This window comes from Chenopodium quinoa, unplaced genomic scaffold (assembly GCF_001683475.1).
Source record: "Chenopodium quinoa cultivar QQ74 unplaced genomic scaffold, ASM168347v1, whole genome shotgun sequence".
NCBI classification, from domain to species: Eukaryota; Viridiplantae; Streptophyta; class Magnoliopsida; order Caryophyllales; family Amaranthaceae; genus Chenopodium; species Chenopodium quinoa.
Genome location: NW_018743047.1, coordinates 2,127,274 through 2,150,174, shown reverse-complemented (window position 1 = coordinate 2,150,174; position 22,901 = coordinate 2,127,274). Strand labels below are relative to the sequence as shown.

The 22,901-nt window shown below is 34.8% G+C and overlaps 1 pseudogene; it reads right to left on the bottom strand.

The window, feature by feature from the left end:
- Window positions 1–15,596: 15,596 nt before the first annotated feature.
- LOC110730730 lies at window positions 15,597–17,868 on the bottom strand (annotated as a pseudogene).
- Between the last annotated feature and the right edge of the window lie 5,033 nt (window positions 17,869–22,901).

The window sequence follows — 22,901 nt, the reverse complement described above, 5'->3', positions numbered from 1 at the left end:
TTTTGTCTCAAATTTCTCACAAACACACATACATACATATACAAGTAAAATCATGGCAAGAATTTCAACATCAAACTTCAAAATCAAAAACCCCCAAATTGATTTTTAAGGGTTTGTCATGAGATTATTTACGTGAAGCAAATTCAAGACAAAAAATCAAGGGAAACTTACATGGATGCTTTTAGAGGGTCGAAAATAAGGAAAATAGCAAGCAATTACAACAAATTGGTGAAAATTCGAACTCCAAAAGCGCGAAAAAATTCCGGCCACCAGCAGGACAGCCGCGACACGGTCAACAAGATCCGTGACACGGCAATGCTGTCCCGTGTCACGGTGAGCTTCACAGGCGACGGAGCTCCGGCGACTCAGACGGCAGCTCCGGTAACTCTGTCAGCGACTTCAAACAACAGCAACAGCAGTAGGAAGCACGAAACAACAGTAGCAGCAGCCCGCAATAAAATAAAAAAAAAGAGAGAGAAAATGCAGGAAAACCGTGACACGATGGTGGAAACCGGCTTGACGGGAAGCAAAACCGGGCACCGGTGAGAGCTCGACGAGACACGGCAACCCAAGGAGTTTTTTTGAACTTTTTGGAGTAAGAGTGGAGATGAGAAATGGCGAAAATGCTAGAGCAAAAATGCGAATTTAAAGGAAAAAAGTAACCGTGCAACGGACCCCGTTAACCGTGCCACGGTTACCGTTATTGTGTAACGGCACAATTTGACGTGGTGCGTTGACCAATTCAAACAGCAAAATAAAAAAAAGGGAAAAAAAAGTTCCCGTGACACGGGATTCCGTCCCGTCTGACGGGAGTTATTCCCGTGTCACGGCGATCCTGTGACGTGGCGCGGCAATTCTGCACACTGTCAGCAAATACTCCTGGCGTTTTTGACTAGTTTGACTGATTTTCCGAGCTTATTGGGCGATTATTTTTTGCTAGAATTACGCGGAAAATTCTAACTAATATTTAAGGGGGACTAAAATTACTATTTTACCCCTGGCAAGCGTCAAAGTCTATTTTTCGGCATTTAATGTGGTCGGATAATCGGCTTAAAATTGTGAATCATCTGCGGCCCACGTTCGGGGATAATCGAACCATCATACACTTACCAAATTCAGCAATCGTCGGCTTTCCTCAGGCTTGGAAAGCGTTATCGGTGGATTTTTCTTCAAGTATAGAAAACCGCCAAGTCGGCTTTCCTCAGGCTTGGAAAGTGTTATCGGTGGATTTTTCTTCAAGTATAGAAAACCGCCAAGTCGGCTTTCCTCAGGCTTGGAAAGCGTTATCGGTGGATTTTTCTTCAAGTATAGAAAACCGCCAAGTCGGCTTTCCTCAGGCATGGAAAGCGTTATCGGTGGATTTTCTTCAAGTATAGAAAACCACGAAATTCCTTTGTCGGCTTTCCTCAGGCATGGAAGGCATTATCAGTGGATTTCTTCAGGCATAGAAAGACACCAAGTTTTTTTGTCGACTTTCCTCAGGCATGGAAAGTATTATCCGGTAGCTTTCTTCAGGCTTAGAAAACTACCAAACTCTTCAGTCGGCTTTCCTCAAGCATGGAAAGCGTTTCAACAAATGTCACTCGGTGGATTCCTTCAAGCTTAGGAAGCTGCCAAATTCGTTTGTCACAGATATATATTCTATCCCGTTACTCTTTTATCAGTGGAATTAACATTTTTCTGCAGGTACCGGCGTATGCAGAGTGATTTAGGATCGCAGAACGTCTTAAATCATTCTCCGTCCTTATCGGCTACTTTGACTATCGTTTTCGAAACTGACGTTTCTACAAACTCAGTCAAAGTAGGGGGCTTCTGTAGACACCTAAAAATGTCTCCCCAAAACCAAACCCGATGATAAACAACCTTTCACCGCCACTATTGGTCGGGTTTAGTATTTAATCCCGAGAGTGCTTAAAAAATCGTATTTTATTAAAATCATACTTTTGAACGGTCCATGGTTTAGTCTTGATGTTTGGTAAAAGCATAGTTTTAATTTCAGCCCAACTTATTTTAAGTCCAAACCTTTTTTTTATTATTTTATTTTATTGTTTATTATTTATTTTTGGCCCAAATTCTTTATTTATTTTTATTTAATTATTTTCTTATTTTAGCCCGAATAATAAAAGTCAGAAAAAAGCCCGAAATTATCAATCGGCACTTTAAAAACCGAAAAAAATTAGGGTTAAAAATGAATTTAGACGGAAAAATGGACTGGAAGTTCCCGCGCCACGGCAGACTGCCACCGTGTCACGGGAATCCTTCCCGTCTGACGGTGGGACTTCCCGTGACACGGGAGGTCTGCCGTGACACGAGACGTTCCGTGTCCTTTCCGCGTAAACCCTTGACGCGTTTTTCATCCCGTTTTCTGAAAATTTCCCGCGTCACTCCAAAACTGTACGGTGTCACGGGAAAGTGTACCGTCTGACGGTACAGTCTGACCATGTCACGGTACACTTTTTTAGGGTTTTTATCATTTTAGGGTTCCGTGTTCTCCCTCGGCACATTTTCCCTATAAATACCCCCTTATTTCTGATGTACGGGGCACGGAGTAATTCTATTATTTTATTTTCTCTTTTCTATGCTTTAGCCTAAACACTAGCCTACCCTTTTCACTCCAAAATTCCTTCTTCAAGCACTCAAAGGAGTCCATATTTCACTCGAGGTTCTATCCTTAAGCCAAGGCGTGAAAGGTAGAACTGTTTGAGGATTTGGCCCCAAAATCCACTTAATTTAATTTAATTTAATTTAATTATTGTTTATTTATTTCCTTGAAGTTACTAACTCGATTATTATTTTGTAGTTGCAAACAAACAGAATCAAAGTAAGGATCATGCTCCTTTTGTTTTTATTATTTTTCTAACGATTTTATGTTGTTGGAATTGTGATTAAATTAGTTCTAATATTAATATTGTTCTATTATATTGTTATTGTGATCACTATATTGCATGTTTAAAGGGAATATGTAATTGAAAATCACGACTAATAAGATAATTTGGACAACCGGTTTAGGATCCTTTTTAATCTTGTTGTTTAATTCAAGTGATCACAAATATTTTAGAATTATGTGTGCATTAATATTAAACCAATTTAGTTTAATAATAGTTTGGAGAAAATTAAATTTTTGTTTGTATGCCTTTGAGATCACAGGAGTGCTTTTCAATATAAGAATCGAGTAGAGGCCAATACGGACGAATGTGACTCCATGACTCACTTCGTACCATCATTGTCCCTTCACGGGTCAATCGTTGTTGCCTATCGTTGTCCCTTAATCGTGGTTGCCTTTTATGATCCGTGAACGGTTTACAAGATCCTTAAAAACTTGTTGGCGGCTCCCTACTTTCCTTGTCCCTAATCGTATATGTAAATTCCCACTTCCTATGAGTGCCAAGCATATTCACACATGCTTTTTACGTAGGCGCACTTCGAACGACGCCTACACCATCATATTAGTTTTATCTCTTTATTCATTGGTATGTATTTAGAGTTATTCTTTGAGATCTTCTAATTGGGAAAAAGGGTTTTGAGTGTTTTATGTATTGGGGTGTGAGAGTTTGTGAGGATTCTCGTTTTTATAATATTGTATTGTAAGAGTGCAATGTGTGAGCTTCTAGGGTGAAGCCGAATGAGCTTCTAGAGAGAAGCCGAGTGTAGGCACTTTGGGAGTGCTGAGTGAATCTAAGTTTGGGACTTAGATTGGGTAAGATAGGGTCTTATCATGTAGCAAGTTTAGTGAGGAACTTGTGAGTAAAGGTCTGTCACTTAATAGGTTTGTAACTTGGTGTTTGCCCTATTATAGTGGATTGGTTTGGCTTGAAATCCCTAAGGTAGGGTCGAGGTTTTACTTCCAGTTGGGCCCTGGATGGTTTCCTCGTAAAATCCGCTTTGCATTGTCTAAGTTCCTAACAGCAATCAGTTTTATATTCCGCGAAAAGTAGGCACTAGGAACATACTACAATTCACCCCCCCTCTTGTAGTATATCATCCGAAATAACAACCCCACCCCCTTTTCTTTCCCCATTTTTGTTTCCTGACCACCACCCCGAAACCACCCTAAACGAGTTTTAGGGTTCTGTTTGGGGTGGTAGGGAATTGATTAAGGGAGGGGGAAAGGAGAGGGAGGGCGTTTCCGGGGGAGGATGAAGGGGAAGAGAGGCTTTTTCCGGGGGCGTTTAGGGGCTTGGTTTGGGGGTGGTGGTCCAGGAACGAAAATGGGGAAAAGGAGGGGGCGGGGTGCGTAGGTGGGGGAAAGGGGGGTGGGGGTGGGGTCACCGGCGTCGGGCGATTCTCTAGGACGCCGGAAGCCGGTAGGGGGTGTATTGGGGGACGGCTGTGGTGGCGCTGTGGTGGGCTGGGGTAGTTTTAGGTTTTTAATTTTAATTTTTTTTTCCTTTTTTCCTTTTTCTTTTTCCTTTTTTTTTTTAATTTTTTAATTTTTTTTAATTTTTTTTGCCAATCATAAAGCGACACGTGTCTGTATGGCCCCACTTAACGAATTTTTTAACGAATTCAGCTAAGTGGTGGTAATACCTAATTTTTTGAAATTTGTGTGGTGTTAAATAAATTTTTTTTATGAAGGTGTTAAAAACCATTTTCGGGTTTTTGTGAGGTGTTAAAATCTAAAATTTCCCTATAAATATGACATTAATTTTAGGTTTGCGGAGAACGGGCAGAGAACGTGCAGAACACAACAATATACGAGCCTAAACTCAATAATTCAACCCTTTTTTCAGCATTATACTTATCTTAATCATAATTTTCAAGCACGCAACAATTCAGTGTTCCTTTGTAATACTTGGACTTCTACTTATCAACCAATACTTAAAAGGTTGAATTTATGATAGTTTGGACAAATCTAAACTTTATTTAATATAATCATTTTAATTTAATTTATGATTCAATTCCTGTAAGTTACTAACGATTTATTTATAATGTAGCAATTTAAAGGAGCGCGAGCAATGTAAGTAATTAAGTTAAGTAATTTCTTAACTTATTTATTTTGCTTGTATCACATTGAGCTTTATTATGATGATTTGGATGTTTCAATTAATATTATGATGTTGCTTCCAATATTTTTGTCGTAGTATTTTATTTAGTTAGATCACCATTTTGCATGTTTAAGCAAACATATGTAATTGAAAATCACACCAAATAAGATAATTTGGATAACTGAATTAGGTTCCCTTTTAATCTTGAAGAATTTAATAAGTGATCACGATAATTAGAATTCTATGTGTATTAATATTTAACTAACTTATTAATATTACTTTGGAGCAAACTAAATCCTTATTTGTATGTATTCGAAATCACAATAAACACTTTTTCACTATAAGAATCGCGTAGAGGGCAATACGTACAAAGTTGACTTCCATGACTCAACTTCGTACCGTCATCTCCAATCCTTTATTCATGGTTCGTAACAATATGGAGTTAGTAATCTCATGGATTATGAATAAGGTATAACCTTCATGGATCAAATCATTGTTACCTTTTAGTTTGTCCCTTTACGTGGTTGACTTAAATGACCCATGAACAGTTTACAAGCTCCTCATAAACTTTTTGGAAACTCCCTATTTTTTTTATCCCTAATCATATATGTCAAATCTCAATTCCTATAATTGCCAAACATAATAACCACATGCTTAAGTAGGCACGTTTCAATTGACCCCTACAATTAGTGTGTAATATTAAGTATCCTTAGAGAGAATTAATTTTATTCCATAACTCGTAGAACAGGTCCTATATTTATAGGATAAAATTAATCTGAATTAGGAATATTTTTTTTGTTAAATAGAAAATTTTATTACCAAATAATAGTAAGTTACAATTTACAAAAACTAAGCTACAACAAACCACGGAACACCAAAAGACCATAACAGGCCAAACTACCCCAGATAGCTCCAAATTCAAGCTTAGCCACATTCTAAGAAGGGTTCTAAAGTGAACCAGGAGCAAATACTGGACTCAAGCAACTAGCCACCTTCTAGGAACGTTTTTGAGAAGCCGGGACCTCACAGACAACCAAGAGATAACACAAACAAACAAACAAAAACAAAGCCAACTGCAAGCTAAAAAAATAACAACCCTTAAAAACCGTAGCAGTAGAAAAAACAACCAAATAACAACAAAAACAAAGACAACAATTTCACCAAATACGATGTTTGTCAACAACAGAACATCAACAAGCAATCCTAAATACTATGTCCTTATAAAAATTTTAAGCAGGTAAGCAAGAACCTGTAAACATTGTATTATTCCTCTGAATCCAAATCGCATAGACTGTTTCAGCAAGAAACATCATATGCAATCTGCCAACAGTTTTGGACTTCCTGTAGAATCTATTACTCCATCTAACTTCCTGATAGAAGGATTGCACAGTTTTCCTACACTTAAACAAATTTAAGGTTTTCTGCAAAATTTGTTTAGAATAAGCACACTAAAAAAACAAATCATGAGTGCTCTCAGCAACATTCACACATAGAACACAAGTAGGAACACATTGAATGTTTCGAGCCATTACTCTATCTTTGGTTACAAGTTTGCTATGTAGAGCTAACAACAAAATGAACACACTTTTTTGAGAAGCTATATTATTGCAAACAAGTCTTTTCCACTCAATTTTTGGGGCTTGAGGTCTCAGGAGCTTATACAGTTTCTTAAGTTGCATACCATTCCCATGCTTCATCTTATCCCATCCCCCAATTTCATCTATAACCTATCCACATTTCAAAATCCTTTTTAGGACCCAAGAACTTTTTTTAGGAACAGGAACGCCCTACACATTCCTATTCTTGAAATAGTAAATATGAACCCATTTGAATCATAAAGATTTCGCTTTATGAGGAATGTCCCATAAGAATTTAGTGATAGAAAAAATTGTTCCACTCAGGGAGAGAGATAACATTCCACCCACCACTAACTTTAGGCAGATAAACTTTATTCTAGGCTACTAAATCTTTTCTTGAAGGATTAGATTTCCTAGTCCAAATAAAAGCTTTAAACCTAGCTTCAATCTCTTTCAAGATCTTCTAAGGTAAAACAAAAATCTGAGACTAGTAAGTCTGAACTCCAAACATAATACTTTTCACGAGTTGGATCCTACCAGCACAGGAGAGATGCCTAGAATTCCACCCAGTAATCATAGAAGTAATCTTATCCACTAGGGGTTTACATTGGCCAATTGTAAGTTTCTTTTTAGATAAAGGAACTCCCAAATATCACTTGGAGTTTCCCATAAAATATGGATAAGAGCAGCCTAATCATCATAGACACCCCACCAAAATAAGCTTCACTTTTATCCACATTTGCATACAAGCCTGAAGCTTTAGAGAACTTAGAGAAAGCCTAAAACAAAAGGTGGACATAAATCTTATTAGCTCTAGATAACATAAGCAAGTCATCTGCAAATGAGTGAGCTGCATCTTTTCACATCTAGGATGATAATTGAAAATAGGGATCTCATTTAATTCATGTAAACACCTTGACAAATATTCCATCCCAATGGTAAATGAAAAGGGAGACATAATATCTCCTTGCTTGAGCCCTTTTTTTTATAGAGAAAGGAGGAGCAGGAACTCCATTAATAAGGATAAAGAATGAGATTGTAGAAAGACAACTCATGGTCCAAGAGACAAAGATACCAGGTAATCCTAACTCATCCATAACCCTTCTAAAAAAACTCCATAAATGGAGTCATAAGATTTTTTGAAATCAACTTTAACTATACATCTTGGGGTGATAAATTTGTTAGTATACCCCTTAATGAGCATAGTTTCAAGTAAAATGTTGTCACCAATACGCTTCCTAGGAATTAAACCTGCCTGAGCATCATTAACCACCTCCCCAATAACTTTAACTAGCCTTGCTGTCAAGATTTTAGAGATGATCTTGTAAAGAACAAAACAACAAGCAATAGGCCTAAAGTCCTTAGCATGTCACTTTACAAAATTGGCTAAAGAGACCCGTTTAAATTAGTCAAAGAGACTGCCTTAGAGGCGGTCTCTAGCGCACCGGTCTCTTTAGCAAAGAGACTGCTTTATTATAGGCGGTCTCTAGAATGGGAAAGCTGAGACCGCCTCTTAAAGATAAGTGGTCTCAATTTTGAGAAAGTTGAGACTTCCTCTATAAGAAAAACGGTCTCAATTTTGAGAAAGTTGAGACTGCCTCTATAAGAAAAGGGGTCTCAATTTTTAGAAAACTAAGACCGATTTATAAGCGTAACGGGTCTCTTTGGTCTCATTAAAAAAAACGTATTTAATTTCATTTTAAAATTTAAATTACAGTATATGCTATATTTGTGGAAAATTGATAGTATCAATTACAAAAAAGTTGAAATTCTACAATAAAAAATGTACACCGTATGAAAATTATTATAATCCACATTAAAAAAATAATTACTCAACATAAAGTATAGCTGAAGTACTCTAACTTCTTCCTCTCCTTTGTTTTGAGGATTTTGTTTTCGTGAAAACAAAATATCTGTCAAACCAATAACCACATAATTAAAAAATCAATTATAATTGAGATTATTTAGAAAACTTAATTGAAAACTTGAACAACTAAAATAAAAGATTCACGTCAAAGAAAAAAACTAAAATAAAAGATTAACACACAAGTACTAGAATTCACGAAAATTCTTAGAATAATCAATAGCAAGGATGAAAACAGAAGACATAGAAGATCAAGACCCATATTATTGTTTAACAAATCCAGAAAATATGTTGATAGTTAGTTGAGAGTCAAAATCATTCTAGACGCAAGTAAATAAAAAAAAAATCATTAATACAAAACAACTTACCATTAAAACGATGAACGCTAAACAAAAGCGAAATCAAACAACAGATCTACAATCAATGCGGATTCTTGTGGTGGAGTTGCAATTTATAGTGTTCGCGGAAAGGTGGAATACCTCTATATAACCTTGTCGTATAATACTAAATAAACCCAAAATCAGTAAACTTTCTCAAAAATGTAAACAATCAACAAATTCGGAGATTCTTAGGCGAACAGAGTTATGGCGGATTTGAAAGAGGAGGATGCGGGTCATGATTTTCACTCAACTTGGTCGGATATAAATCGAGCCCATAAATTGCTTAGATTGGGTGAGAAGAGATATTAGGAGGAGGTAGATCATGGTGGTGGTGGCTAATTCATTTGTTGGGTTTTGTTTACAGAAAAGTTGGAGAGAGAGAAGGAGATGAAGCGGCGGGTTGCAATGAAATGAATGAACTGGTGAAGAAGTTTATTAGGGTTTTTATGTTTTTTTTATATCTGTAAATTAGGGAGACCGGTTAAGTTGTCACGTGTCTCTTTTAACTTTTTCAATTTTTTTTTTAATTTTTAAATAAAATAATGAGAGACCGGTTATGTACTAACACAGGTCTCTCCTTTTTAAATTAAAAATAAAAAAAATCAAGAGAGACCTGTTTTGTACTAACACAGGTTTCTCCTTATTAAATTTAAATAAAAAAAATAATCAAGAGAGACCTGTTATCTATATTAAAAGGTCTCTGTTGAATATTCACCTTTTATCATATAACCAAAGAATCGGGTTATTTATAATATTGGGTATCTTCAAATAAAGAGACCTGCTATCTACTTAAACGGTCTCTTATTTACGGTCTCTTTGGCCAATTTTGTAGTAGTGTGTGAAGGATTTTTAACTTTAGGCACCATAGGGACAATTGTGCAATTCCACTCTTTTTGCATATTACAAGTATCAAAGAAATCCTTAACAGTAGCATAAATACCATGTTTAACAATGTCCCAAGTCTTCTGAAAAAAGGAGTTGAAACCATCAATATAACGGGCCTTTGAGGTATCAATTCCTTTCAAAGCAGTATCAATCTCTTCTGAAGATATAGGAGCAATCAGAATTTTCTAAGAATCTCTAGATAGTTGCTTTCCTTTTCTCAAAGTAACTAGATCAACAGCAGGCAAAGAGTTAGCTCTAGACCCCATCAATTTCTTGTAGAAACCTGTTATATCTTGTTCAACCTCTTTTAATTTCTTCTGAAGAACATGATTCTCATTGAAAATAGAATCTATCATGTTCCTGTTATTTCTAGTCTTCATAACAACAAAGAAATAGTGATTGATAGAATCACCTAACTTCACCTAATCAACTTTGGAATTCTTCTTATATATACTTTCTTGCATATTCCTCTAATATTTAATATATTAAATATATTCAGCTTCCTTAGTAATCAAAGTAGGATCATGATCACCAGTAAGCATTATTCTTTGCACTTCAAGGAGAAAGTTGTGAGCATTATCGATTATGCCATTAATATTACTAAAGTGTTTAACATTTAGCTTTTTCATTTGCTCTTTAACCAGCTTTAATTTAGCCTATACACATTTTAAAGGCCCTCTAGAAATAGAAGTCTTCTAAGAAGTTTCAATCAAAGCTTCAAACTGCTCATGAGAAGCAAGAAAATGAAGGAATCTAAAAGGCTTATCCTTACTAGGAGAAGAAGGAAAACCTCAAAAAGAAGAGGAGTGTGATCAGATAAGGAAGGAGGAAGATAGATAGCTTCAACATGACCATATTGATCAATCCAAGCTTGATTTACCAGCCCTCTATCAATCCCGGTACAAGTTCTAGGCCCATCATGAGCTTTATTAGACCAAGAGAAAGGCATCCCTTTACTCTTAATCTCAAATAGCTCCATGTCATCAATAAATTGCTGGAAATCCTTGGTTTCATAATCATTAACAAAATTGCCCCGTATCCTATCTTTAAAGTGAAGAACATAATTGAAATCTCCAGTACATAACCAAGGTATAGTAGAAATTAGTAAGATCCTAACTCCATCTCAAAGAGCTTTCCTGTCATGGATAGAATGTAACCCATAAACAAAGGTACAATTGATTTGACATCCCAAATCCTTAGTATTAATTAAACAATGTATAAAATGCTCATGGATTTTAATCACATCCCTATTAATCCTATCATATTTCCAACCAACCCATATTCTTCCTTTACGAGAACAAGACATATTAGTAATCCAAGACCACCCAATGACCCAATACCAATCTTCCTCTGCATAGAGGCAACATTTTTCTACTTCACCTTATTCTCAAAGTGACCAATCACATCACAATTATGCTGAGAAAGTAGCTTCTTAACATCAACTACTTCATTAAGGTGATTTAAACCTAGGGGTGAGCAAGAATTGTGGGTACCCGGATCCAAAATTGAAAAAGGTTTGGACCCGGTGGTTCCAGACCCGAAGCTGGTTCAACTGGGTCCGGGTCCAATTCCAAAAATTAGGACCTGGTACGTTGCAATTCCAATTCCAAGTCTTGAATTTTTGGACTCGGTACTCACTAGGTGCCCGGTTTCATACAAGTTTTTCTAAGGAGCTTAAGAACTTTTGTAGCCCATGTGAACTATGGCCCAACAACCAAATAACCTCTCTTAATCATTGATCTAAATCGAACAATATTAGGTAAAAAGTAAAAACCCTAAAAAAAGAAAACAACCACTCAGCCACACACTATAATTTCTTTCTCTGAGTTAAACTGCTCTCTTTCGCTTACTTTCCTTCTTTCTTTCACTTTCATCTTCATTCTTTTCAAATGTCCCATATTAATAAAGTTAGAATTTCATTTTTGTATCAAAATTCTACATATGCTGTTACTCTTTACTTTAATTCAATCTTGTTTAATAGGTTAGTTTCGTAGATAGATAAATTTTATTTTTTTTTCACTATGATTTTATTTTAAAAGAAGTGGAGTTGCGGAGTATCACTTTATGAAATTGTTTATATTGTGGGTTTTTTGTTTAATGTATTCGAATCTACTCCAATTTTTATCCAAGTTATTATCATTACTTTTGTCAATCAGACGAATTGTAGCCAATTTTGTTTTAGATAATAAAGTTAATTAAAAATTATAGTATGAAGAAATCGGGTACCCGGTTCTGGAACCGGTTCCCACCGGTTCTGGGATAAATTCCCCAATTATTGGACCCGGTAAGAACCAATTCCAATACCAGTTCCTATTTCTTGGACCCGGATCTAATTAGTTCCAATTCCAGTTCCATCCTTTAATACCGGGTACCCAGTTTTGCTCACCCCTATTTAGACCCCTTATATTCCATGTGATGATAATCATGTCACCAAAGAGGGATTACCTTCACCCCTGATAGGATTAATAGTAAAACCTCCAGCTCCTTCAATATCATTAGTCATCAGAGAAACATAAGCATTGGAAGTAAATGCAACTGTAGCCCGAGTTCTTTTACCCTGATTCTTTGTCCTCCTGCCTACTATTCTCCACCAATCATCAGAGTTATGTTGAGTGGAGGTGGCAGCTGGTGTAATAACTACCCCATGAACAGTTTTGTTAAGATTTGGATCAGCAGCAACAATCTGATTAGGCTTGGGAACCCAGATCGTTTTTGTTGGTGCTGTAGGAACAACTGGTTTCTTAGCCTGGTTTTGCTTTGCAGGAGCAACTTTAGCAGTATAATCATTCCCAACCCTTATTGCGCTTAGAGAAAAATGGAGGGGTCCATTCATATACTACCTTAAGTTCCTATAGTTCACCTAAAGGACTTTCAACAAAAACAGTCTGAGGAAGAACCTTTATTACATCAATTTCAATGAGCTCCCTAGCAAAAGAGACCCGTAAGTTGCCTTGTTGTATGTTCATCTACAAAAATACGTACCCCTAACAGGATATTAATTTGACTTAGAGTTTCAGCTCCCCAATAATTGAATGGTAGATTAGGGAATTTAACCTAAAGAGAGACAGTCCTCAAAATCTCACCATTAAAATAAAATTTAACATTCCAGGGTTTGACAATTACAGGTTTCCCATAGAACATGTGAGGACCAGCATAAAAAATAGCATCCTTATCACTAACTAATACCAGGTTAATAACGAAGTACCCATCACCATGCAAGAACATCTCTGGTTTTTGTACATAACTCCACTGTTGGGCTATATAATGATGAACATCAGCTATAGTAGGATAGAAGCCAACAACATAGAAAACTAAAGCATTTGACCACTTTATATTACCTACCAAGAGTTCATATTCTTGTAATTGAGCAATTTAATTGTCTACCATCATACACTTTCGTGGCAACATAGGACAGGCCAACTCCCTTTGCAGTCAGCTTACCATTGAAGGATCCTTCAACCTCACAGCATCTTGACCATTAAGAGGAATAGGTTGAGGATCTGGTACCGTGGATTCATATTGACCCCCAACAACCTCATAATCTAATGGAATAGTAACCTTAGAAACCTTAGGTACTATTTGATTGGATTCAGAAGTTGTAGGTCTATTAATAACTCTGTAATACATAGCAATAGCAGATGGATGAACTAGTCCCAGCGCCGGTGATGAGTCTGTTATATATATATATATATACATATATATATATATATATATATATATATATACATATATATATATATATATATATATTCTTTGTTTTTATTCCCCGTCCCACGGTCATATTTGTACTTATTAGAGCTCTGTGGAGCTATTTTTATTACTAATATACGTTTTCTAGTGTTTTTGTAGAGTTGGTATTATTTTGTAGGAATTTGCAGATATATGATAATTCACGAGCTTATTAAGCCACTATAAAGATATTGGAGTTTGATTGTATTTTATGATCGTATATTTGAAGCTCAAGACCGAGTTAAAGGAATTTGGTTTGGTGATTAAAACAGGTCCAATGTTCCCACAAGAAATACGGACCAAGCTAATTGAGAATTTGGGCTCAAGTTAACAATCAACTCCAAAGCCCGATTCCCACAAGAGAAGTCCAATTCGGTGCCTAACTGGACGGGCCCGATGAGGCGGTCTTGTTCACGCTGCTTAATACGCTGATTTTTAATGTTTTGAGTGGCTGGACTTCGTTGTTTATGCCCACCTGATTGATGTCGGTTGATGGGGAATTGTAAATACCAAATTAGTGGCTCAAGTTATGTAAGTTTTTAATTATTGTAGTTTTTTTCCTTAGTTTAGTTTTGAGTAGCAGCTTCCATTAATTAGTTTTAGTTGACTTTTAGTTTATAGTTTTCCACTTTTCCTTAATTTTAGTTTGAGATAATATTATTGCTTTGTAATTTCAAGTATTGGATTATTTCACTAAGTTCAGATTTCCGTCAGTTCGATAGTAAATATCTCATCTTTATTTTATGTTTGCTTCCTTATTAGTTTTATAATTATTGTTTTTAATTATGGTTTATTTAATTGCTTTGATCTTTATTTTGCTTTCTTTAATAGTTTTGATTAGTTTATTTTTAATTATGCACGAGTAGTTTAAATCTAGGGTTTTGGGGATCCATAAAAAATATGAAGGGCTAATTTATTATTGTTGATTCTCAATGCTTGATTAATTTCCTATTGATTGATTTAATGCTATGCAATTAAATTAGGCCTGGTTTAATTGTATGAGTTATGCAATATTGATTTGAGCTTTGAGAGATGAGAATTGATGTTTAGGCTTAGTTTCAATAGGCGGGTTGATTTATAAATAGTTAAGTCAAGATTCGAGAGATGCGATTTAATACCGATAGATTAATTTTGTGATTGTAATACGTAGCGAAAGCCCATTATAATCTGATTAATTATTGCATTGGTGATTGATTATTATTTTTTACCCTGTAATATTGTTTATTGGTGAACCTATACCCTAGGCTTTTATTATTGATATCTCCCTACTTTTACCTCACTTAGTTTAATTAATCATATCTATAAATTAATTACTTTAATAATTTAGATTAATTTAATTAATTAGGAATAAATTGACTTGTTTCCCTTTGGTTTGACCCTACTTCCCTATCTACTTTAGTTAGAGGACTTAGGTAATTCTTTTGATTAGGAGATATGACTTTATCCTGTCAGCCGACGTAACCATCTCATCAACTTCCCGAATCGGGCTTGGTGTAAAGGAGGTACCTTAGTTCCTTAGATTCTACAAAATTGTATCAAAAGGTTCATGAGTAGTCGATTGTGAAGCTTGTTGAGGTATTAGGTTATTTTTGTATTCTTTTCGACCCATTGGAGATCAGATTTGATGAAGAAAAACCATCAAACTCTACGAACCATGGAGAGGAGAGAGAACAGAGAAAGTCAACAAAAGTCAAACCTTAAATATGTTTAGGAATTTTAGCATTAGACATTTAGACGTGTTTCTATTAGATTGATTGATTTTTTCTCCTGTTTTCCTTATTATTTCTTTTTTTATCACTTTATTATCAAATAAATTCATAGTACTAAAATAAAGTACGAATACTCTATGTAAAATATGGTACTTATTCTGTCACTAAATATTTAACAAAAATACAAGTTGTCAAAATAGAAATGACATTTATTGATGAAAAATTACTAATTCAAAGTATATGATAATAATAATAATAATAATAATAATAATCATGGTATTATGTGAGATTTATGTGTCTCTACTTGTGAATAAGCATAAAATTCTTAGAACATATATTTGAAACATTAATATAAGGATCAATGGCAAACTACATTACACTTTATGTAAAAATTTAATTTATTCAACCCCCTCATTGTAAAACGGAAACAAAGGAACACTTAAACAAGTTCTTAACTCTAATTAACCCTAGCCACTTTTCCTAACAAAGGAGAGTGCCAAATCTAAGTACTTCAACTCAAGGATTGCATATTCTTTCACCTTTACAGGCTTAAATTTAGGACCCTCACAATTTGGATAGTCCAAAAAGGGAGAGACTTCAAAGTCTACTGGAAGGCCATAAAAGTATGAAGAGGATAACCTTTGTTTTTGTTTATTGTTGACAACTGCCGTATGAATTGCACTTGGAAATCTTGCATTTGAAATTATGTGTAAAAGATCTGCCACATTTACCACCAAAGCACCTAGATGTGGGTTGACTGAGACCCACCCAAATTCGTCTTTGTATACTTGGAGTCCACTTGCATTGCCACTTTGGTGGAGGATTGTAAAGAGGAGAGTATCTGTGTGGGGCCTTATTCCCATTGTTCGGGATGAATCAGGGCATGGCGGGTACGAGTTGAGATGAATTTCATAATTATGGTCTTTAAGTGTAGCTTCTTAAGGTTTAGGCATGTTAAGTGATTTGAAAATCAAACTCTTGAGTTTGTCACCAAGGTCATTCATCTTTGTCTGGTACTCAAATATCACTTCACTATATAAAGGAAAACAACAAATTGACATGGTTTTATAAGCAATAATGATATAATTAGTTTGTAAAACAACATGAATATCTTACATACCTGAAGTCGTATATGATAACCAAATACATCTTAAGTTAACACATTTAGGGTAATTAGAATAGTGTGCAATGTGAATGTAGAAAATAGTATGAGTATATGGGAAAATTTGTGTAAATAGCACACAGGATGACCCGTATGTACAATATTTAGGTGGAGTTACTTCCTTAGTCCTCTAGGAGGGACCTTTCCCATAATGTTATTTGTAAGGTTGTTAAATAGTTGCCCTAAATTGGACTGAATTAAAGAGAATCGGTCATCTTGTCTGGTCTGGTCCAAAACCCCTAAAACTAGTATTAAATTTAACCTTTTTTTTTTAATAAAATTATAAATTAAATTTCTATACTAAGTTATATTTAACTTGAAATTGCCATGAATATATTACATTATGAGATATTTATTACACATTCGGTAAAATGGGTATCAAATAATAATGTTTCATATATTTTTTTTTCCTTTTTTAATGAATTTATTATATAGGAAAATAGTTTTAAACTAGTGTTGTTCGAATTGATTTTAGATAAGTCGATTCATGGTTCGGCCTAATCGTTTGGCTTTGAATTTTAAATATAGGCTAGGTTCAATTTGATATTCGATTCATAAATAACTCCAGTTATTTCCACATTAAAATGGAATATGTAACAATGTTCAACAAAATTATGCAACACTTGGCTAATGACTTGGATATATATCATAGAATTTTGTAAATATAATAATAAATGATTGCATAAATGTGTTATGCATTAGAGGTAAACAATGTACACAGGGTAACCTTAACATTTGTGGGTCATTCAACTCTATTTTAATTTATATGTATATATTTTTAATTTCCCTTGTTAAAATTGATTTATTTTTTCTTAACTTGATAAAATAATGTGTTATATGAATCCGCATAAACATATACAACTTTATTTTGACCCTAATAAATATTATTTCTAGAACTTCCAATAAATGTGGGGCCTTTTTATTTTTATTTTTTGTAAAACTAAAAACAAAATATAAGAAACATTGGTTCATAGTTTTCTACTGTTAATTTTATAAATAATGATGATTTTAATTAGTTTCACAAATTTAAATTTAATCTTTTTAATGTAATGTATCATATGATTTTCAAACAAATGAGCTTACCAAAAACTTTCAAAACTATTAGGCCAAAGTTTCTTAGGGTGATGATGATAAGAGTTACCCATGATAGTGAACCCTTCATTCCACATTTTCTTGCTGAAGAATAAAGCAAGTCTAGGATAACCATATCCAGTATCTTCACCAGGGGCTCGTAAAACCTTCATCTTTTTCTCAAATGGAAGATTGAATAATTTTTTGGTTTGAAACTCGACTTGATCTAATAACTCCTTAGAAACCCCATGATTTATGACTTGAAACATCCCCCATGTCTCACACGCATTAAAAATGAGGCCTAAAACCTTAGGATCTTCAAGATCAATTATTGGAATAGAGATTGAAGCCCCCGATTTCTCATTATCAGGGTTGATTTTTGAATCGTCAAAACATTGTGCCCATATATGAGATTCAGGAACCCTTTGGATTGAGCTAAAATCTATAGGAACAATAAGGTGTTTCTGCATAGGATGATCCTTGTCAGCATTTGAAAGAAGAGACATTTTTTAAATGGAAAAAGAAAAAAAAACCTTGGTAATATAGAAAAATTTGAGGTTTTAATTTTTATTTACTTTGTGAGGAAGATTGAAGGTTTAATCAAAATATGAGAAAATTATCAATGGAAGCTTTGATAAACATATAATTTGTCTGTCTTTTGACTGATGCGAACTTGTGAAAACATGTATTTATAGGGGTTATAAATATTATATAAATAAATTTGAGATTAATGACATGTGTCATATATCAAGTAAATAATGGAAATTATCATGATATCAGTGCAATATCAAATACCAAATCAAATATTTCTATCTTTATAGTTGAATATTAAATGTTAAAAACTTTAAATGTTATAACATATCAATAAAAAAAATGTAAGAAATCAACATGTTTGATTATGTACATAAAATAAGGCAACTAAATTATATCCTGTGTATAATTGATAAATTTTGAATGACTAATGAATCGAAAATGATCTTGTGGTACTCCCTTTGTAACACCCCAAAATCTCCCTCTACGGATATACTAGTTGTAGGGAATATTTCAAGCATTCCTTCCTTTATTCTTCTCATATTCATGTGTGCTTTCTGACTAACATACAATCAATAAGTTAACACTAAACCTGTTTATCTATACTGGTTGAATATTAATGCACAAACAAATATATTATTAGCGATTACTTAAATTGTAATCATATTAGCCTAAACAAGATTATCAATTATCTTATTAAGTGTGATTACAAGTATAAATTCTCTTCAAATATGCATAAAAGACGTGATCGAGCAATAACAATAATATAATAAGCAACAACAACAACAACAACAACAACAACAACAACAACAATAATAATAATAATAATAATAATAATAATAATAATAATAATAATAATAATAATAATAATATTCTCAATCTTTATCCTAGCACGTCACTAAATAATAAAAATCAAATCCTAGCACGTCACTAAACAATAAAAATCAAATCAACCTAAATATGATACTAGAAAGCAATAAGCATCCTAACATGATACTAGGAATGAATATAGTATAAACATGCTTTCTATATCAAAAGAATAATTAAATTACTTACTTCGATGCCTCGTATCTCTTTCTAATAACAAAATACACACGTTAGTAACTTCAAGGAAAATATTAAATCAAACAATAAAATAAAATAATTGAAATAGGGATTTGGGACCAAACTCTCAGAAATTATCAACCTTTCACGTCTAGGGAAAAGACAACTTTGAACTTGGCTAGGTGTGTCTAGGACTTGTGAATGCAGAATTTTGTTAAAGGAAAAGGGTTAGAAAACGAATATAGAGAGAATAAGCTTTAGCTTAGAGAGAAGAGAAAAGATTAGTGATCAAGCTTGTTTATTCTGAATGAATGAAAACGGGGAAATACGACCTTATTTAAAACGCGCTTTTGTACAAAATCATCTTCTTAATATAATTAAGATATTAAACTCCGTATTTATCAATTTTAAATCAGATTTATCAAAATAAAACACTTGTTTTATTTCAAATCAAATTCACTATTTTACTAAAAAAAAATAATTATCAATCCTAACGCTATTAGAACTCAAAATAACCTTCTAGACTATTGTAGAAAATTAGAACCAATCCTAATAATTTTATAAATAATAATTAATGGGCTCTTCACTAGATCATTGGGCCATAAAACCATTTTAGACCCAATTTAGTATTTTGGCCATAACCTCCTCATTATTCATCGGAATTGGGCTTATAATATATCATTGGAAAGCTCTTTGCGAGCTCGACCCAATTACACTATTATTGGAATCTTTTCATGGACCAAGGTAAATTTGACTAGCTATTTATATAAATAGAGTAGATATTTGAAAATAGAAAGAAAGATTTTTATTAAAACAACCGCAGCACAAGACTTTTCAAAGTTTCACTTCGTCCGATAATCAAGTGACGTGATAAGTATTCATCATGTGGCTTGGTCTTTGGGGAGACACATTTGGGTGTCTACAGAAGCCCCCAATTTGACTGAGTTTGTAGAAACACATGTTTTGAAAACAAAAGTCAAAGTAGCGATGGGGACAGAGAATGATTCAGAACATTCTGCGATCCTTAATAATTCTTGTAACGCTGATACCTGCAAACTAGCGTTAGTTAAATACATAAAAGAGTTAAGATCGCGTATCTTGCACCGTTGAGCACAAGTCTCTGGAGTAACAAATTTTGTTGATGCATTTGTGACAACCTTAATAGTGCCTTGTTAACGCCGTCATCGAAGACTGCTGCTTGTAGCTATCCTTGATTGATTGTGACAACTCTTCACATCCTGAGGAACTTCGTCAAAGGTGACTGCTTGTAGCCATCTCCGGTTTTTGCCGTGACAATCTTCCACATCATGGGGAACACCGTCAAAGATGAGTGCTTGTAGCCATCTTCAGCTTTGATAATTTTATAATCCTAGGGAATATCGTCGAAGACCACTACTTGTAGTTGTCTTCAGTCTTGGTATGACAATCTTCCTTATCCTAGGGAACATCGCCGAAGATCGCTACTTGTAGCTGTCTTCAAAATCTTGTCTTTACCTTGACTCGATTATTTAACTGATAACTTTCTCATCCTAGTGAAAGTCGTCGAAGACCTCGTTGCCTTGTGATCCTCTGTCTACTAATGCTTTGCTCGAATGCTTGTTGTGTTGATGTTTTTTTTGCAGTAATTGCTTATTGCGATTGCTTGTTGTACCAGTACCTCGGCGCATTTTGTAAACGAGCCGGTACCTTGGCGCTTGTGCTTGCTTGTTAACCATTACCTTGGTGCTTGTGATGAGCCAATACTTAGGCGCTTTAAGCTAAGTGAGACGATCGTTGTCAAGTCGATCACTTACCGCGATTGTAATCAAGCCGACTACTAATCATGTCAATTTGCTTATAGGGGCTAACTGGCGTACCAAGGAACCCAAAATGTTGCATTATATCCGCATAAACCATTATGGGGGCCACATGCTTTGTCATTGAGCCAACGCGTAGGAGCTGTCGCGACACGACAAGAGCGTGATTCTTGACGTTTGGCGCTTGAGTCGGGCTTTCGAAATAAAAAACCCTTTCTTCTCCATTTCGCCGTGGCTGCTTTCATTTGCTTGGTTTCGCTCAAAAGTTCTAATTGCTCATTCTCACTTGTTTCTAAATCGAATTTTCTTAAGTTTTTTGCGAATCAAAGCTTTCGATCTCTAATTTCCCGATCCATGGAAGTTTTACTCAAACTCACCTCGATTTTACTAATTTTGTATGCTTTTGTTTGTGAATTTTTAAAAAATTTGAAACTTATGTTGCTTAATTCGCCTTGTTTGTTGAATCTTATGCCATGAAATTATTTGTTTATGCTTGCATATTGACTTGGGAGTGTTTTGAGACTTGTTTGACTCGATTTGGCGGAGAAACAAACATTTTTCCATTGTTGAGCCCTTTGAGTTCGTGAGAACAATGTGGGTCATTCTTGATGTTCTTGATAGCTATTCAGGCTTAATTTATCACAATATTTGTCATAGTATTGTAAGAAATTGTTTGATTACATGAAAATGCTATTTCTGTTCGAATCAAAATCATGCTTTGTTTTAGTATTACGTACTCTGTTTTTGTTCAAACATAGTATCATGCGGCTAAGCGAACCTTAGATACTATAGAACCTTTGATTTACTAATGTTTTACATAATTTAGCATGTCTTGACGTCGCGACTCTGGCTCTCGTTCTTGCAAGACTCACCTTGAGGAAGAGCCCATTGACGAGGGAGCTTCCAATAGCCTAGGGGAGTTCCCTGAGTGGGATGAGCGCACTCTTTACTTCGCGCCCGATTTTCACATCTCGGAGCGGGTGCAGATCGCGATGACCGGCAATCGTGTTCGTTGCCATGACTCAGGAAACGAGGCCATTGGTTCGCTGTACGATCTTCACTTTCGCCACAACAACGAGTTGCGTGAGCTATGGGAGTCTTGTGGTCTGACTCCTCTACTTCTGGCTACTCGGGCCATGTACTTAGCCATGATGATATAGTGAAGCTCATAACCAAAGTCAAGTTCTACATTTGACAATGGTCAAGCTTATATAGGTGTCAAAGGGAACATGATTGAGAGTTACACGTTTTAGCAAGGTGGCCTCCGTTGAGGGCGTATTCTAACGGACAACTCTGCGAGTTCGTGATGAAATCTAACTCGAATTAATGAATTGGTGGATTTAAAATCTAAGATGAACCCTTACTACCATAAGTGTTATCGGGTAGGAAACACATCAATCCTTAGGGTTAAAACGTATGTCGATTTAAACACATACAACTTTCCCTAAAAAAAAAACGAAGCAAGCTTATTGTTCAAAAAAGAAAACCATCGTCACTTTAAAAGACGTACCATGCTTCGATACTTCGCATCGCGACACGACACAAAGTCTCGTTGCACGGTACAAGTGAAATAGCAATGGTGCTTCTAGATTTCTTTCGCATATAAGTTTTAAAAAATTTCCTACAGGGCAGTACCTATTTCGACTATTTAATTTAAATACATGTGCAACAATGTCAATTAAATCACAAATAACACAATTAAAGAATCTTTAAAGTCTCAACCACTATTCTAAATCAATTACCAATCACTTAAATCGATAAAAAAAATCGAGAATCCTCCCTAGCGGAGTCGCCAAATTTTAGGCATAAAATGAAGCGCACCTCCTTTAACATGTGTGAATATGCTTGGAAATCATAAGATGTGAGATCTATCATTAAATGACTAGGGACAAAAAATAGGGAGCCGCTAACAAGTGTTTAAGGAACTTGTAATCATTGATTCATTATCCATGAGATTACTAAATTCATATGGTTACGAACCACATATGAAGGATTGAGGATAATGGTACGTAGTTGATGAATCATGGAATAACCTTCACTCGATTCTTATTGTGAAAAGTATTTCATGCGATTTAAAAGGCATATAAACAAAGTTCAATTTGCTCAATAGGAAAAATTGGTTTAATTATTACTGCACTTAGTCATGATGATGTAGGTGGCTTGGTTTT